The following is an 18954-nucleotide window of genomic DNA, read 5'->3' on the forward strand; positions in this document are numbered from 1 at the left end:
ACACAAATACTTCTTGAGTTGAAGTATAGCCTTGACCAATATAACACCTGCTTAATGTTGCAAATGATTCAATGAACGGAAATTTCAGATGCAGTTGTCAGTTCTTTATAAGTTGTGTATTTTTAGCTAATGTAAACATCTGAGAGATAAGGGCCATTGGAATACTTTCAAATAACTGGCACCTCAGAAGGAGCAAAAATTTTTCTCAAGGAGAAAACACTGGTTTCTAAAGGTGAATGTTTGCTTCAGGTAATAGCTGATGCTTTCTCAACAACAGGATTTGCCTATAACAGGAGTTTTAATAGACACAATGTACACACTAGAGACAGTTCCAAAATTATGAGTAAAATGTGCTCCAAAAGACTGTACGTTTGTCCAGAGCTTGGTTCCCATGACAGTCTACAAAAGCCCATTTTGCTTCAATGTTCTCATCATATAGTATTAATAGTAAGATTTCAAGGAACCCTGGTCGCCATTCAGAACATTCTAAATGAGGATTCTGTGGACAACTCCCTGCCCCCATACTCACCCCCCGCCTCCCATAGAAGTCACCCTTAGGTCGGTGGCTTCCCAGGTAGTCTGCATTGTGTAACAGGAAAAGTCTGAGGTGGAGACAGAGGCCCACTGTGGATTGACCTTTACAAAGTTTTCCTTAGGAATAATGACACTTTAATGGTTTCAGGGTCAGTCGAGCAATTCAAGGTACTTTCTCCTAGTTGTAATTATCAGTGGCATCATCTTTGGCCATAGAGCTGTGTGGATGTCTTTCTCAGGCAGCACTCAGAGGAAAGGTGTGGAACATGCAGCGCATGTGGAGGCATGTGACCAAGCTATTACCTATTTCCTGGAGATTAGCCCACCAGGAGAATGAGGTGTGAGTCTCTGAGAGGATGTGGGAGCAAATCAAAGAGGTGATAACAAGTGCCCCTGTTAACTGCTACCTCTCTTTGGTCATTCTCAGCTTGGAAGTCAGTGAGACAGGATATGCAATATAAAGAGAAAGCAGCTCTTACCAGAAATGACATATGTTGCGGGGGGCGGGGGTGGGGAGTGGCGGGGGTTGGGACACACAGTGGGGAACAGGCAGGGTTTCCCTGGGGAGGATGCAAAGCTGGCTGTTCTTGGTCTCTTGATGTGGGCAGGAGAGAATTGCAGCAGAAAGTGAAAGGTTTCAAGGTGGCGGAGGAGAGGTGGAATGATTCTCTAAAGACAGGAGACAAAAGAATGTGACCGGGAATAAATGCAGGAGAAGGAAGGCTCTTCCTGAATGTCTCCCTCAATTAGGTGCCTTTAGGCCGACACTGCCCAGCGTGCGGCCCCTGGAGAATCCATACAAGCAAGCGCAGACACTGGGCTCTCTCCCTGCAGTTCTCCCCTCACCTCCGATCTGCTCCAGTTTTGCCCAATTCCTGATGCTTAGATTGTCTCCTGTTTTCTGCCCTTGTCCTGGCCTCTGGATTTGTCACCTGAACTTGGTTTTCTCAATTTTTTTTTTGACATTTTCTAAGGGCTTTGGTTCAGACGCATAATCTCCCCATTAGCAAGTCTCACCCAGGACCCAACCATTACCATTTTGCTAGGGCCTTATCGACACCTTTCCTGGCCCCTAATTAAGTGGGGTGCAGCCCTCACCCAAAATGAATTATGCACCTTTACAGAAACAAGCAGTATATTCCATGCATCTCACAAAATGAAGAATCACAGGTGATAGCTGATTATACCATCGTTACACCTGCCACAGAAAGAGGATATGTATATTGGTGGTTAGTGCTCCGCTAATAGTGATACACTATGGTGGTGTATCATGGCTAATAAGGAGATGAAATGTTTTCTTGAAGAATATGTAGAAAATACGTCAGGGAGGCTTCCAGTACTCACCACAACTACCACACTAAACAATCATGGATTCTGCTGTGCCCACAGCTGCTTCTGAGGAAAATTGCCCCCCGACCTTCCCCCTCCCCGCTGCTGCACAGGCCCTGCTGACAATCTTTCCCTCACCCACCATATTTTCTATTACATGATCCCTTCCAGCAATAACTGATTGGATAGGGGTACACACCTAACTAAATAACAGTCTACTGATCGATGTCACATCAGATGCATTAATTAGACCAGAACTGGCCTACAAATTGTCCTTGAGTAAACAGGTTTCCCACAAAGGGGCAAGGAGAGCAAATCACAGCTGTGTGCTGCTTATGGATGGGTACCCCATTCTAAAAAATGCGTTGGTAGGCGATTCCATCGTTGTGCAAACATCATAGAGTGCACTTAAACAAACCTAGATGGTATAGCCTACTACTGTAATTGTATGCACTATACTTTTATATGACTGGCAGTGCAGATTCGTTTACACTAGTTATACCACAAACATGTGAGTAATGTGTTGCACTATGATGTTATGTCTGTTACAACACCACTAAGTGATAGGATTTTTTAACTTCACTATAATCTTAAGAGACCACTGTCATATATGCAATCCATCCTTGACCAAAATGTTATTACGTGGCGCATGACTGCAGATTCTTGTCCCTGAAATTTTGAATCAAGAAATATGAAGCGAATCAGGCAGATGGCAACCTGGGGGGAATGTGGAAAGCATGCTCAGTCAGAGGAGCACATGGAGCAGCTGGGAGCAAACCAACATCACAAGTGAGAAGACCTATGTGACAGAGAGAAGATACCACTATGAAGAACCCAGGTGAAAATGGGAGGAGAAAATGCAAAAGCTTATCTGTGCAGGTTTGGTTTTTGCAAAGGAAAGTGCCTAACAAAAATTATACTATGTTGTTGATTTGTTTGGAGAAAATTAAACTTAAACTTATGGATTTTGATGCCATGAATAAGAAACTAATTCTGAGACATTCAGCACGCTTCCATCAACACATCCACACTTCACCCTCGTGGGGCCAGAGACCAGAGTCCAAGCAAAGGTCCACCTATCAAGGATCTAAATATTTGAGTAATAAGCCACCAAACTATTAAAAAAATATATTCAATCCTCCTACCCTGATGAAGGTAAATCTAAAAGTTAAAAATATCCTTTCATCACGATCTGGAAGGCCAGGTTCCATTTAGAATGCCTGGATGGAGTTTTTGCTCAACTTTGGAGTGCCAAAGTTGTAAGAAAGCTTGTGATAAGCTGGAATAGGTTTAAAAGGTCTAAACAAGAACCTAAAAAGTAAGTTTCTTTTTGTGATCCCCTAACAACTAGAATGTTGAATCCATGAATGCAAATATGTTTGTGTTGTTCACAGCTATATCCCTGGCGTCCAGAACACCGCCTGGCACGTTGTAGGCATTCAGAAATACTTGTTGAGTTACTATATGTTTTTTCCATGGAATTTTTCTAGATTATGTATTCCTTTCACTAAAAGGGAAATACATGTAAGTAACTGGTTAGTTTGGAGAAGCTGGTCTAGAATGAAAACAATTTGTGATGGATTTGCTGAATGACTCAGAAATAGCACAAAAGCATTATGGTGACTTAGTGGTCGCCAGGGCTAGGAATGAGTGAAGAACTTCATGTTCTTAATCACCATATTTCCAATTTGCCAAGAACGTGGGACTTTGAGGTAGGAGCATTGCTTGAGTTTTCATGAGTCATCTCTTTTGTCAGACCATGAGGAATGATAATATGAAACTGTGTTTCAAGCCATAGGTTTTAGGACTGGAAGGAAACTTCAACATTTTTTATTACCATGCACTCAAATGACAACTGAGGCCTGCAGAGTTGTAAAAGGATGAGTTTATGTCACACAGGTAGTTAAGAGTAGAACCGGGACTAGAAACTGGACTTTTTCACGTTCCACACTGACTCCTCTAGTGGGATAGGATTTGAAGGTCAAAATCTCTGGGGATGCACACACACATACACATGTACATGTGCACGTGTGTGTGCTGGCACTAGATCTTTTACTGGTAAAGTTCTTATGTTCTTTCTAAACAGATCTTTGCCCCAGCTTTCCTATGTCAACTTTTATTTTATTGTTTTACAGCATATTGTTGACTGGGATGTCTTACTGTTTCTTTCTCAAGTAACATCATAATATTTCCCAATGGATCGATTAGACCATAACCACGAGGCCAGTCTTTTTGGTCATAAGTAAGCCCTAGTGAGTCCCTACCGGCGCCAGATAACTTCATTATATTTCATGATCATCAAATGTTCTCTAGCAGCACCTGTCCCTGTTATAAAAAGGAGCCTCTGGTTGCAAAGGAGTGTGATTAAAGAACTTAAACATAACTAATGTTTTCACAGTACTTGAACCTTGTTTCACAAAGCTGTTTATTTATTTGATCCTCACACCGTCTCTGAGATAGACAGGGTAGATTTTATTAGGGCGACTTTATAGGTGAAGAAGCTGAGACTGACAGAGATGGAGTGTTCCCAAGATCACATAACCAAACCCAGTTGTGTTTTGGGTTGAGGGAGAGCAGGTGTTTCTAAAAAAAAATCTCCAGGTGACAATACGCGCATCCGGAATTGGAGCTCACTGACAGAACAAATGACAGCCGTCCCCCTGTGGTGGTATCTTCACCACATCGACCCTTCACATCAATTTGTCTCAGCACCAGGTAATGTTCTTTGGGAAGAAACGTGGCCACCCTTCTCAGGTTTCAGAGCTTCTGTTTATAAAATAGACTGAGCCTATCCATTTCTGAGGGCCATCTGGTGCGTGCATAGTGCCTTCTTTGGGGTGCTATGGAGAGAGGCCTGTTTCCATGGCAAGAGCAAACGCTGTGACCGGGTCTTAGGAGGGCTTGAGTGATGGCATTCAAGTTGTTTCCCTTAAACCGAATGTTTTTGTTTTTAAAAAAAGGAATGTACTTGTTATTTTCAGGAATCAGAGGATGTAACTCTTCCGCTGCCTGGCGCACTGTGTCCTGTAGCTCTGTGATCGGACGTCCAGAGTGCAGTGAAGGGCTTCACAGGGAAGGTGAGGAGAGACTTCAAGAGCCACGTGGCGAGTGGCAGAAGCCTGCCTGGGAAAGGCCGCATACTCCAAAACCAAGGCCTCGGCATTCTTTTCCACCCCTCTCTCCTGCTATGTCCCTTTCCTAGGTTCTTTCTTTCTCATTCCTCCAAACCCCCAGACGGTAGAAGTAACATATGTCCATAGTAGAACTGGAAAACAGAAATAAGCATGAAGATATTTAATCACTTTTAATTAGAGAAAACTGTTGTTACCATTTTGAATTGAGCGGACTCATCACTGTATAATTAGCATCCCTGGAAATCGCTTTATTGATCCAAAGTTTGTAAAACTGTGAATGGATCACATAAATTGGTAGCTCTTCTACAAAGTAAATTTTAGTGGCATTCAGCTGAAGTTCAGTTTTGGAGATTCCAAAATGAGCAGCGAAAGCTACATGGCCTATATGTTTACAAAGGTTATATCCTGTTGGACTATTTCCTTAAGTATTATGTAGTGACCTTCTTTGTTCATTCAGAGGGCCCATACACATATGAAAAGGTGCTCAACATCACTAGTCATCAGAGAGATGCAAATTAAAACCACAATGAGATATCACCTCACACTTGTCAGAATAGCTGTCTCAATAAATCAACAAACAACAAGTGCTGGGAAGGATGCGGAGAAAAGGGAACCTTAGTGCACTGTTGGTGGGAATGCAGACTGGTGCAGCCACTGTGGAAAACAGTATGGAATTTCCTCAAAAAACTAAAGACAGAACTGCCTTTTGACCCAGCAATTCTGCTGCTGGAAACATACCCAAAAAATCCCAAATCACCATTTCAAAAGAACTTGATGCACCCCTATGTTCATAGCAGTGTTATTTATAATAGCCAAGAAGTGCTGGAAACAGCCTAAGTATCCAAGAGTAAATGAGTGGATCAAAAACCTGTGGTACATTTACACAATGGAATACTACACAGCAGAAAGAAAGAAGGAACTCCTACCTTTTGCAACAGCATGGATGGAACTGGAGAATATTATGCTGAGTGAAATAAGCTGGTCAGTGAAAGACAAATACCATATGATCTCACCTATAAGAGGAATCTAATGAACAAAATCAATTAATAAACAAAATAGAATTAGGGGCATGGAAAGGTGGAACAGACTGAAAGTGACCAGAGGGGAGCAGGGAGGAGGATAAGGGTGGAAAGAAGGGGAAGGTTCTAGACAAAGAACATGTATGAATGATGCACCGACACGGACAACAGAGTGGGAATTGACTCTGTGTGTCGGGGGCAGGGTGGGGCAGTTGGGATGGGCAGAAGAGGGCCAAGGGGGAAAATTGTGACAACTGTAATAGAATAACAATAAAAAATGATTTAAAAAAAAAGCTCTGTGGCAGAGAGAAGTATTCACTGATATCCCATCTGCCCTCTAGGCTTCCCAGTCCCCTGCCGTTCGCAGGGCCACAGGACAAACTCTGGCTATGAACAGAACCCAAGATGAAGCAGTACAATTTGTGTGAAATGAGCAAGCAGACTGAAAAAGTGAAGATTCATGCTTTTCTAAGGTGAAACAGAGGTCTCAAGTTTCATAGTGAAAGTATCGTAATTTATAGAGATAAAATACTGTACTTAGAGTTTATAAAATAAAATTTAGGTTGAGTCTAATTTAGCTTCTAGTCTTTTCAATCATACCAAAGTTAGCATTATAACCAGGTTATAATGTATGTTCAGGTTAATGTATGTTTTCAGGGTATTTTTGTCACCGATCCTGACGGCAGCATGCCCCTGCGGCTGTCCAAAGGGAGAAGAGTTCCGATAAATACGTGAAATCAAAGGTTAGCAGCAGGGCTGTGAGCTGCATGGGGCACTGTGTAGTCAGTTGCACAGTGACATGTGGTAAAATCAGAGGAAACTTCTGCTCCAGTTTCTTCACGTCAGCCCTTTATGCCCTTTACCCAGTCTGCATTCTGATGAGCAAGTCACTCCAAAATAGACTTCAGTGTAATGACCTTCCTTCCCAGGCTATTTCCATTTTCAGACAACTGATTGAAATATCCGTTCTGACTATGAAATTGTTGATACAGGAGGCCTATTCCATTACATTTTGGAGTTAATTTCCAGCCCCACACCCCCAGTGAACAGTAAAAAATAAACCTTACAATTAGTAATTTTTCTTTTTGGGAAAATCAGTAAGGAACACTGTGTATGAATTTGCTAAATTTGCTAGAAGCATTCTCTGTATAAACGAAATACGTGAGAATATCCAAATGTATCTTGATCATGTAGAAAATATATCAGTTTACTTTTTTTTGGTAACATCTTTGTCAGGTTTTGGCAGTAAGGTTGTGTTGCAAGTTGGAAAATGTTTCTTCCTCCTTTATTTTCTGAAATAATTTGTGTAATATTGATGTTATTTCTTCCTAAATGTTTGATAAAATTCACAAGGAAATCTTCTAGCCCAGGGGGTATTTGTCCAGAGTTTATAGTTGTTCTCTAGAAAGGTTGGCCAGGAGGAACTGGAAAAGGAAGTTTATCAATTGAAAAAAAAAAACTGTTAAATTCCTTTGATTATTTTTGGCAAGTGTTTATCCAGTAATATCTCCTATGTACTCACCATATTTTAAGCAATTTGCTAAGCACTGGGAATATAAAAATGCTCTCAAGGCACTACTGGTTTGGTGTGGGGATGGGCAAGATAATCAGCAGACCGCAGTACAGAGCAGTAAGTGCTCTGCACAGGTGTGCCTAAGGCACTGCAAGGACGGAGAGCCCACCCCAAACGGCCACAACAGAAAAGGTGCATCAGAAGAGATGAGGTCACCCTAGAATTACAGAATGTGCATGTTGTAAATACTGGTTGCTTCATCCAAAACAGGAGAGGAAAAAAAAACCCACAGCAGTTTTGGTTAAGCCTGCATTGATTCTTTGTGTTGCCAATATCAGGATCTACTTTTCTGTAGCAGTATCGACAGTCAGGACGACAGCTCTGTCCCAGAACATCGAAGGGCATTTTACTTGTATTTTCACATTTAGCGAAACACCACAGTATTGAATTTATTAATATCTACCCAGGTCCAATGTGCCATTTTTGAGTAAAATGTATTGATGTTTCAATAAAATACTTTCCATGGTGATACATTTTATAATCTTCTCCCATGTGTACCCCTTTTCCACCATTATGGCAACCACAAATTTTGTGAGAGGAGGAATAAAAGGGACACAAGAAATACTTCCCTAATTCGGAGATGTGTCATTGAAGGTGTCCTCCTGTCTTCTTCTGTGCTCTGGCATCTCTTGACGCTCATTTCCTGCCAACAGGCATGAGGAATCAAGACCTTGCTAGACACCTCGGCACTGACAGGATGTCCCGAGTCCTTCCCTTACCCAACTTCAGCAACTCAGGTGGCATATCTCCTTCACGCTAACCAAAGGACCAAGGAGAGGCACAATGTTCAAGATAAAGAGACAGTAAGATTTCACCTGGCAGCTGTGTTTAATGATTAGAAAGTGTGTGTTTAAAGAGGTCAGAAACATAAACTCATTTCCAAGAGCAATGTAGGAGAAATAGGAAGTCATAGAATAGTTTTGACCCCTGGCACCCATCACTTGGCAGGGAATCCAGAACAGCTTCTCTAGTTCCAATGGAAACCACCCTCAATAATATGTTGCTTTGACAAGATATTTCACAACTGAGTTAAGAAGTGGTTTTTGGGGGTTTTTTTGTGCCAGGGTGTGTATTAAATTAAGATTGTGTCTCTGTTGTGAAACTTGGCAAATAATTTATAAATAGTACTTAGCACTTTCTCTTCATGTAAATATCATCAATGAAAGGCTACTTTCAGGATATGACCTTCAGTTGGGTTCCATACTCTCTCTTCCAACTAATTTACCTCATTATCATCTCCCTTGTGGGGAGAACGGGCTGCTACCTGAAGCTCTCCTGCTGGCACACTCTGGATCTGGCTCCTGTCCCAGCAGGACCAGTATAAGAGGTTTCCAGTTAAAGGTTTCCCTATCTGGTGCCTGGGGTTTGCCAGCCAGGGCATAGGCATCGTTACTCACTGTCATCTAGGATAGATTGGCAGCCTTGACCTTGTTCTTACCCTCAGCTTCATTGTCCCAGCCTGGACGCAACATCTAGGTCCCAGCTTTGCCTTAGGTCTGCTGTTTTGGGCTTTCTCTCCTCTCTCTGTAGCTGTGATCCATTGTGACACTTTCTACCTTATCTAATGTTCTTAGAGACCATGGAATATATGAAGTTGACATTTTTGCACCAATCCAGGGAAGAGACAGTGGTGTTGCAGGAGGTCATCGAGAGGACATGACCACAAGTTGACCTGTGAGCTGGACCTGGGCAATCAGAGGCTCCTTATCCCCTCCCCTGTCCTTGGAATGTACGTTCTGCCCACTGTTCCCACAGTGGGAGCTGTTTTCAAAAATGCAGCCTTGAAAGAGCAATGTGGTGTTGATACCATCTGCACTAACATGACTGAACCCAGTTAAAACCTCTGTATAAACTCTTAAGATTCTAGTGAGCAGGTTTCAGGTAATGGTATCTCCTGTGGCTGCCCAGGGCAAGCCTTACATGTAAGGTCCCTTGCTTATTAAACCTGCCGCCTACCAACCTGGAGTGGTCTTCCTCTTTCTTCAGTCCCTCCTTGCCCTTTGTGTACAGGAGCCAGTTTGTGAACCAACAAAGGGATGAGAGAATAGCAAGTGGAAATGGTACTAAGAATTATCGGCTTCTCATTGAATGCAGTAACTCAGTTCTTACGTATTCTTATCTAATCCTCACTGAAGCCTGGGAAATAGTTGTTATTGGCATTTTTACAGATGAGGAAGCTGAGACACAGAGAGCTTAAGTCATTTGCCCAAGGTCCCATGTACAGAAGGCGGGCAAACTATTTAATCTCTCTGACCTTTAGTTTCCTTGTCTATAAAATGGAACTTTAATAGCACCCACTTTCTAGCGTAGTTGTGAGGCCTAAATAAGTTCACCCACGTGCACCGGGTCAGCACCTGGTAAGTGCTCAATCATCTTAGCATCACCACGTTGCCTGAATGATTTGGAGGTAAGGCACTGTCTCTACTTTTAAGCAAGAAGGTGAGGACCACGAAGCTTTGACTTACAGGAAACTACCTTTGTTCCCATGTGAAGACAGCCTGCCTGACAATGGATCCCACAGGAAAGAAAGCAGGGTTAGTTGAGAGACTGAGGAAGACAGTATCCATTTAACATTGTAACATTGTGTGGGTCTCAGAATTTTTGTTCCCAAAGCTGGATGCAACCCTGGATATCCCAGTTATCGGAGCTGATAAATTCCCTGATATCTTTAAACAAATTTTAGTTGGGTGTCTGTGACTCTCACCTAAAGGAGTTTACAAGAGTCTAAGGTAGAAACTTCCAGGAAACACCACACATTACAAGGACTTGGCTTTACACCTTACGTAAAGATAGCATGAACCTTGTTTTCAGTCTGTGCCCCGAGTTTCACTATAGAAGAAAATCATTTGGTTCCCTTGAGTTTTGAGTGGGACGTCAAACTGCTAATAAGCTGTTTGACATTTTTAACAAGTCGGAAGAGAGTTGCCTGGTACTAACAGAAAGGAAGTTTTTGGGTTATCAGAGTTCCTTTGTTATATAAGGTTTTAAAGTTTGGCAGGATGATAGAGATCTTGATGTCTAACTCTTTTACTTTCTAAGGAAACTGAAGCCTGGGGAGGTAAAGTAACTTGGACAAGTGATTAATCTCCTTAGGAGGAAAACCAGAATTCTAACCTTGCTGCCACTTGAATTCTCTCTGATTTTAGATTTTCAGCAATATACGCTGCACATAACATTTTTTCCCTACATAGATATGCAGAATTGAAGAGAGTCAGCAGCTGATGTCAGCTCTACTGACTTCTATGAGTAAACAATTTCCTGTGGCTGCTATATTTACTTAATATACTATAGCAGCGTATTGCAAATGTATAGAGCTCTAACCCTGCAGGGTGCTATTAGAATGGGGTAATGTGGAAAAGAGGTTCTGTATTTAAATAAATGTATGAGTTAAGTGGTTTTTTTATTGCAGTATTTCTCAGAGCAATTAATAAGCTATTTTGCATTATAAATTGCTAGATATAGGATACAATGTCTTCTAGTGTTCTGGGGAATGCCAGAACATTTTGCATTATAAATTGCAAACTATGGTGGTTAGAAGAGAATACAGTGTTTTCCTAACTTATTTCCCGCCAGGTTTAGTATTCTGGAGAATGCTGTGGGAGAGGCCTGAACTTTCACCTTTTTTTAAAGAGCCACTTTTCTCAATGATTTAATTCTGCCCATTTCTTGGGTGTCCTTTGGGGTCTTTATTTTTAAATTCTTACCCTCGGTTTTCATACTCCCTCCTATCCTCCTATTTCTCCAAATTTCTGGATTTTGTTGCTTTTCTGGTTGTTGTGCTCATTCTCAGCATCTTTATGTGTGGCCTTTATTTTGGAGGTAAAGAGAAGGTGGGACAGTGTCTCTGGAAGATTTCAGAAAGAATGGCCAGCTTGGGTTCATTCAGAAGGGAGGATCAGCCTTGACTTAACTGCATCTTAATATTCCCGCACCCCAATGTGGACTTTGGGGAAGATCGGCATATACAGATAGGTACCTTCGAGAACTTCCCCAGAAGTGCTATGAAAGCCACAGCCCCTCTTATTGAGTCTACTCATCTTTCCAGGCACAAGGCCAGCAGCAGAACACCTCTGCAACCTACCCAGTCTTCAGAAGCCTCTTGCCTGACTTCCAGTATCACAAGCAAGTCAGTTCCCAGCTCAGCATTTAGCCTTTTCTCTCCTGACAAGCTGACAGCCTGTCCAGGGAGGCATTTGTATTTCGACTGGGAAAATCAGTGTCCTCTGTTAAGATCTGCAGCTACTGACGCTGAGTATGGTGCTGTCTTTTCTCTTTCTAAAGGGTTCTTCTGTGTTTTCTACATTTGCCTTCTTGTGTATTCAAATTTCTAGCAGGAATCTTGATACATTTGATACATGAGTAGGATTTATTTTCATTTCTAGTTTTCACAGTCAAAATCTCATCATTTTCTCAGACCTAACAGCAGAGTTGGGAGTATCGCTGTACTTCTTCCACAGGTGAAACCATGCTTGAGCCAACATTAATGCTGCTCCAATGAAATGAACGTCCCCTCTGACTTTTCTCCTTCTCACACTCCCCCCCCAACATTTTCCACATTCATTTTGAAAGTGAGATGCATTTTATGCAAATCTCTCATCTGAGCAGTTTCAGGAATATTAATCAGGACTTTGCCTTCGCTATAGAGACCACAATGCCAAACAAGCAAGTTCAAAGACCAGTTGTGAATTACTGACAGGTGGAGATCTAGACACACTTTATACTCATCATTGTTTATTTTAATACTATTTACAAGAAAAGTTGATGGTAAGTATATCTTCACTATTTTCTACTTCAATGGCTGTGATGGAGACATACATATCTTTTCACTATTTTTTATGGAACCAAACCTTCTGATGGCTGATTCGTATCACACAGTGCTGTTAGCTAGCAGCTAATCATTTGTCTTTTTAAGATATGTTGGTGTATTTTGGGATTTGGCACACAGGAAGAAAACTGACCAGCCAGCAGAATAGCCTATGTATTCCCTCACCCAGCCTCGCCTTTGAGACTCACTTAGTGGTAAACTCCATAAGCCATTCTCACAGGTACAATTGAAGGAAACTGTAGCAGAAAGGAGGCCTGATCTAATAAAACCCAAATCCAGGAAAGAAGATACTAAAGAAGTTTACTCCTGCTATAAACCCAAGAATCATGTAATCTGATAAGTATGACTTGGTTGATCATTAATTTAAATAAGTTACTTCTCTGGCCTCAGTTACCACACCAAGGTGTTAAACTTAATCTCTAAAGACTTACATGATTTGGACTGAGAATGTTCATAAGTACACAACTTCTTTTCCTTTTCATGTTGCATCCAAATTGTATAACTGACCCAGATTTAAGGACTTGCCCTGGAATGCAGGATTTAAGTTCAGAATGCCCTCCCAGTTTGGTCTGCCTATTGACTGCACAGTGTGCCCAGCTTTCCTGGTTTCCTGTCTTACCTGGGTTCTGAATAAAACCTCAAAAACCCTTGGACAGCAGAGCTTCAGACTTTTGATGGGAGAAAGCAGTGTTTAAATCTATTCAAGACATTGTCTCTGTTTCTCCTACTGTAACAGATCTTCCGTGAGGACAGCCGTATGTCTTCCTGAAATTCTCAGCACATAGTAAGTGAAATATTAGGGTAGTTTCAGCTGTAAGTAACAGAAAATCCAACTCAAAATAGCTTAAATTAGAAGGACATTTATTATCAGAAGTAGACTAGCCCCAAGGTGGGTCAAGTCAGCTGCTCAATGACATCATCAGCGATCCATGGCCTGTTACATCTCCTTGTTCTGACATCCTCAGGCTAGTGACTCTCACAGTAACAAGAGGATGTCCTAGTTTTAAGAGTCATACTCAATGGGAGAAAAGAAATATTTTTTTCCCCACCTCCCACCCTGTCCCATGTCTCATTTTAGAAAAATATAACTCTTTCCTAGAAGCTATCATATCACATCGACTAAAACCAAGGCATACAACAAATCCTAACTCTATCATTGGCAAGAGGAAAAGGGCCAGCATGGTTAGTTTGGAGCCATGGTTGGTACTCCTGGCAGCATATTTGACTATCTGGGTCTAAGTAGGAGACTTCTAAAGATACCAATGCCCAGGGCCACCCCCAGACATCCTGATTTTTAATTGGTCTGGGGTTGGGGCCCAGGCATGGGTATTTTTTAAAAGCTATTCTCAATAACTCTTATATGCAGTGAGGGTTAAGAACCACTGACTTAGATTAATTAGGATTTATCCCTGAGCCACATCAGGGAGAAATAATATCAGAGGTCAGCCAGGAGGATGTGAGAAAATGGTTATTGGATAGGCAACCGACAGACAACCCAAAAATGTTTAATGTCTCCAAAGAAGATATACAAATGGCCAACAAGCACATAAAAGAAGTTCAGCATCACTAATAATTAGAAAAATGCAAATCAAAACCACCTCACACCCATTAGGATGACTACAATAAAAAAAAATCAGAGAATAACAGAAATGTTGGAATGGGAAGAAATTAGAACTCTTGTGTGCTGCTGGCAGGAATGTACAATGGTACAGCCACTGTGGAAAACACTATGGAAGTTCCCCCCAAAAAAATTAGAAGTAGAATTACCATATAATCCAGCAATTCCATCTCTGGATAGATACCTTAAAGAATTAAAAGCAGCATCTTGAAGGGATATTTGCCTAACAATGTTCATAGCAGCATTATTTACAATAACCAAGAGGCGGAAGCAACTTAAGTGTCCACTGATAGGTGAATGGATAAACACAATGTGGTATGAGCATACAATGGAATATGATTCAACCTTTACAAGAAAAGAAATCTTGACACTTGATACAATATGAATGAAGCTTGAGGACATTATGTTAAGTGAAATAAACCAATCACAAAAAGACAATTACTGTACAATTCCACTTGACTATCAAGTACCTAGAGAGGTCAAACCTATAGACACAGAAGGTAGAATGAGGGTTGGCTACCAAGATCTAGGTGGGGAGCAGGTAATGAGGAGCTGTTATTTAATGGATACAGAATTTCAGTTTTACAAGATGAAAAGTGAAATGGAGATTGATTGCACAACAATGAATAACTTAATACTTCTAAACTGTACACTTAAAAATGGTTAAGATAGTAAATTTGATATTATGTGCATGTTATGTGTGGGAAGAAACAGCTCCTTTTCTTCCATTGAGTATGCCCAATTAGAAAAAACAAACTTTGTTGAATAGATGCAGAACTGAGAAAACCACTTGCCTTCCATACCAGTGACTAGGTAGTGGCAGGACAGAAGTGAGGATGCTATATAGGGCAGAAGAACCCTGAAAATAACATACTGCATTTCTTTAAAAAACAATGAATTCCAAATTCCAGCTATGTTTAAAAAGAGAGGGGAGAGTGGAAAATAAGAGTTGGGAGAGAAATTCCAGAAACAGCCCACACCTACATAGTTATCGGACTTTTGGGGGAGCCCCTGCCAAGTGTTTTTTGGCAAAATTCCCCACTGAGTGCCTGGGAAGGGGAGGCAGACTAAGGCTTTGTCTACTTCTGGCCTCAGTGGGGACTTTACAGAGTCAGTCCAAGCAGATGGCTACTCACCTCTCACTTTCCCTTCTAATGAAGCTGCAGGAACTGGGCAACCCAAAACCACCAGTGACAGCAAAGTCTCTTATATTTGGCTTAGGGAGATGTATATGTACTGATACTTAAACATTTGAATGGGTCTGGTGTAGCAGGAATTTAGAGCCCTTAAAGTGAGATCATAAAGCTGTACTTCAAAGTGCTGACTTGGTATAAGATGGAAGTTCTCCAGCCCCACCAGTTTGCCCTTCTGTATCCCCCCTTCCAATATAGTCCATCTGCTATTTTTTTTTTCCATTCACCACTCCCCAAGGAGTATACCTTGTAGATCTATGAAAAACACCAACTTCCCCTGTTTTGCACCATCACCTTCACCACTTCCTCAAGTTTACTGTCTGTTTTTCTAAACACCTCCCAGGTCAGAGTTATTTAATATGCAATTAAATATTTTAGCTTCGAAGTGTTTTTCTTTGGCCTGCCGCTGATGAAAGGAAAGTAGTCTTAGTCTAAGATAAACACTTCCCAGTTTTCAAATCATGTTCCGGAAGTGACTCTGAATTACCTGGAACAACGGTTAAAAATGAAACTTCCTGGGCGGTAACCCAGACCCAGGGCACCAGACTTTCTGGGGGTGGGGCCAGAAGGCTGCCTTTTAACAAGGATCTCAGGTTATTCTTAAACCACTTAAGACTAAGAAGTCATCTCCAAAGGAATATTGCCAAAGATAAGTGGGTACGTGAACGAACTTGAGCTAAACACGTATAGAAGCAAAGGAAGAAACATTTATTGATGACCTCCTTTCAGTACCTTGTGTCTACATAAGAAATGTCCAAACGTGTGGGAAATTTTTTAGTTTATTTGAGCTAAACTAATGACAACTGCTGGGAAGCAAAATCTCAACAGATTAAAAGAATGCTCTGTAGAGTGGCTGTTTTGCAGCTCATTTTATACATTGGAATCAAAGGAGGAGACCTAAGAAGGATTACATGAAATCCATAGGTGGTAGATTAAGCAGTGAGAGAAAGCAAAGCAGGTAAATCTCTGGGATTGTATAAAAAGGCAAAATGAGCCCTGGCTGGTGTGGCTCAGTGGATTGAGTGCCGGCCTGCAAACCAAAGGGTCATTGGTTCGATTCCCAGTCAGGGCACTTGCCTGGGCTGTGGGCCAGGTTTCCAGTTGAGGGCATGCAAGAGGCAACCACCTTAGTGATGGAGAGTGATTCTTCTCTCCCTATCTTTCTCCCTCCCTTCCCCTTTCTCTAAAAATAAATAAATAAAATGTAAAAAGAATTTATTCAAATTTATAGGAGAGATCTTTAAAATAAGGCAAAATGAAGAAACATATTACTTCTTTTATATACCAGATAGTTAAGAATGAACATATTTAGCACATGGAGATGGTATGCAAGGAACAAGATGAAAATGAGGGGCTCTGTGGCCTCCTGCTTTGGTGGAGGTAGTGCCCTGAGGGTCTGAAAAATATTACTCTGACATTTCAAAGGTATGCTATCTAGATGCAAAAAGACAATAGGTGGGCTCCCTAAGGTAAAGACTGACTTTTGTCAAAGAAGCTTCAGTCCTAGGACGTGACTACCCATCATGATCCTCTTTTAGTTAGGAATTTTTATGTTCAGACCATCCTGTGTGGGTATTTTCAGTCTTTGCGTTTGTAAAGCCACCACGACGGCCTTCCCCGAGCTTGTCGGTTTAGTACCTGGCCACCATCCTTTTTTTTTTTTTTTTGGTCCACTCGTGTATATATACTTTAAGTCATTTAAACTTTATAGTGATAGTACAAAATTAGGTATATTATAATTGTAGAGGGAAGATCCTGACTCTGGCTGCAAACGCCATTTTGACCCAGGCCGAGACAACAATGGCTCTCTTCTGCTTCGCGCCAAAAGCAACGCCCCACCCCGTGCAATCCCTGTGCCTTAAGCCGAGCATCAAAGGACCGCGGGATCATGATTCGCACCCAGACTTTGCGAGGTTACTCCACTGGGCCCACATGCGTTAATAAAGTTTACTTTCCCTTCGCTACTCCGGGTGTCTACGGGGTCTTTTCCAGATCTGCCGCCACATCTGGTTCCCTGCCTGGGAAACAGCCCAATTCGCGCAGGCAAATTGCCTCCGTTGGGTGGGGGGATGGGTGGCTGCCCTGGCGGGTCCAGCGACCCGCGAGGCACCGCCTGCCACAATTACCGGGACCCACTTCGCACTGACTTTTCTCAGGACGGCGCTCGGAACCTCAACCCCGATCCTGGACTGCAAGGAGAGTGAACAGAACCTGGGAGCCACGTGGCATCAGGACTGGGTGAGTTTTCCCTGGGAAAGCGCCCCGAGTCAGGCCCGTCCCCCTAGACGGAAGGGGAGACTGATCACCTCCCAGGACCACGAGGTCCACCAGGTAGGGCCTTCCCGGGAAGGGAAGAGAGGACAGTATAGCCTCTGAATGAGTGAGCGAGTGAGTGTGAGGTCCCGGCTGCTGGCAGCCGGGCACGCAATCTGTGACTCCACGGCGAATAACCAGGGAGCCTGAGTGGGCCCGAGCCTGCCGCACCTCAGCACTGTCGTACAGAACAAGGGCTGATTAACCCGGACTCTACACGGGCAGCCTTAGCTAAGATCGGCTTAAGTTTCTCCCTAGAGAAAGAGGCCAGGCGGCACCTGATTGGTCTCTGACTGGAGGCACCCCACCCTTTGCGCTGTAAGAGGGGAACATAGGAGGCAGACAGTCTACCCCCACGGTCCTAGACTGCATGGTTCAGAACTTTTAACAAATTCAAGGCAGACTATGGCGTTCCGCCCTCAACCCCCCCCTACCCCCCACCCCTGGGCCGCGCCATGGATCCAGATATCCTGATTACCCTCTGTGAGTTAGAATGGCCCACCTTTGGTGTAGGATGGCCCTCTGAAGAAATATTAGACTTAGGAATTATCAGTGCTGTCCACACGAGAGTAACAGGAAGGCCAGGGCACCCAGATCAGTTCCAATGCATTAGACCGGTGGCAGGACTTGGCCCAGCAAAAGCCAGCATGGCTCCGAGGGTGTGCAGGAGGAGCCCAACAGGAAAGAAAAGAAACAAAGGGGAATGAGGCACGAGGCCGGAATCGAGTTCGGTCAAGACCAACCCCCAAACGCAGGAAGCCGTCTGTCCTAGTTGCTTAACCCTCTAGCACACGAAAACACCCCATCTACCAGGGAGCCCCCGATGAAGAGCCACCGATGCCTGTTTGCCCACCCCCTTATGCCCCGGGTGCAGTAGGACCTGAAGTCGGCCCAGGAATGCCTCCTCCATCGGTCTCCCCGCTGACCGCCCCAGAGCGACAAGACAGCCTGGAGAGCCCTGTCGCCGGGGAGGCTGCATTCGCAGAAGCCCACCCTCCAGATGTCCCTCAGGGAAGTTCAGGGCCCACCCCAGATAGGCTCCGATGGGACGGTATAGCCCAGACGGCCTGTCATGGACTACCAACCATTCACCGCCACTGACCGGCTGAACTGGAAGCACCACATCCCGTCTCCATCGGAGAAGCCTCAAGCTCTCACTGACCTCGTGGAGTCCATCATGTAAACCCATCGGCCCACTTGGTACAACTGCTGCCAGCTCCTCCTCACCCTATTTAATATGGAGGAGCAACAATGAATTCTGCAAGAGGCTCACAAATATTTACAGAACACCACCCCAGTCGGGACACTAGATCCAGAGGCCTGGGCGCGGGGAGCGGCTCCAGAGACCTAGCCAGAGTGGGACCATAATACGGAAGAAGGGCGAGCGGCCCTCCAGAGATACCGAGAGGCCTGTGG

Source organism: Pteronotus mesoamericanus, unplaced genomic scaffold, assembly GCF_021234165.1.
Source record: "Pteronotus mesoamericanus isolate MK-2021 breed Mesoamerican mustached bat unplaced genomic scaffold, CSHL_Meso_final scaffold_31, whole genome shotgun sequence".
Lineage (NCBI taxonomy): Eukaryota > Metazoa > Chordata > Mammalia > Chiroptera > Mormoopidae > Pteronotus > Pteronotus mesoamericanus.